The 981-nt window shown below is 32.2% G+C and overlaps 1 long non-coding RNA gene across 1 annotated transcript; it reads left to right on the top strand.

Annotated features, from left to right (window-relative positions):
- The first annotated feature begins 52 nt into the window (after positions 1–52).
- On the top strand, positions 53–288 carry LOC106726512. The gene is made up of 2 exons (XR_001362590.1): positions 53–151; positions 257–288. It is a non-coding gene; the product is annotated as an uncharacterized LOC106726512 (long non-coding RNA).
- Positions 289–981: the final 693 nt, after the last annotated feature.

Raw genomic sequence — 981 nt, forward strand, 5'->3', positions numbered from 1 at the left:
ATGGGAATAGGAACTACTGATTTTGATGTTAATTCCTGATAAATATATTTAAACATTTTTAATTTTAATAGAAGAAATGCCTCAGGTTGAAACAAGAGTGGTATTGGTTCAAGAAGCTGGAAAACAAGAAGAACTTATAAAGGCCTTAAAGGTATGGAGTTTTAAGTTTTTAACTTTTTTAAAAGGCTGTTTTTCTTCCATTAGGATGTAAATAATTTTATAGTTTTAATCTCATACTTAAGTCTCTTTTCCACAGACTATTAAAATAATGGATGTACCAGTTATAAAGATAAAAGAAAGTTGCCCTGGAAAATCGGATGAAAAATTAATAAAAAGTGTTGTTAATATGGTAGGTTCAGCATTTCATTGCATGTGGCATGCTGCACTTCCCTTGATTGTATTCTTATATTTCACTTATGGTGACGACCTAAATTAGGTGCAAGGTATATTGTGCACTCTGAAACTAGACAAATAGAAACAATTTTAAATTTATTTCTAAAATTTGGGTGTTTCTGAAACCCCAAACTATTGCACCTATTGCAAATAATGAAATCCTTATCATTTGTCATTGTTAAATTTAAATGGCATATCATGAATTTACAAAGATCTGATACTTTTCTCTAAATTCTTTATCTTTTTTCTCATTACCGTTATATTTATTCTAAATTCTTGCTCTATTTCCAAATTATAAATAATAATTATTGACAGTTATTGGGGAATTTGCCTCAGCATATGAAATATATTTAATTCTCTATACCAGCTGGAATAGTCTGTGAGGGCTGCCATACAAAATACCACACACTGGGTGGCTTAAACATCAGAAATATATTTTCTCATAGTTCCTAGGTCTAGGAGTCCAAGATCAAGATGTTAGTAGGTTTGGCTTCTCTTGAGGCCTTTCTCCTTGTCTTGCAGGTGGCCGCCACTTTCTTGCTGTGTCTTCACATGGCCTTTCTTCTGTGTATGCACATCCTGCTATGT

The sequence above is a fragment of the Myotis brandtii genome, unplaced genomic scaffold (assembly GCF_000412655.1).
Source record: "Myotis brandtii unplaced genomic scaffold, ASM41265v1 C41990670, whole genome shotgun sequence".
Taxonomy (NCBI): domain Eukaryota; kingdom Metazoa; phylum Chordata; class Mammalia; order Chiroptera; family Vespertilionidae; genus Myotis; species Myotis brandtii.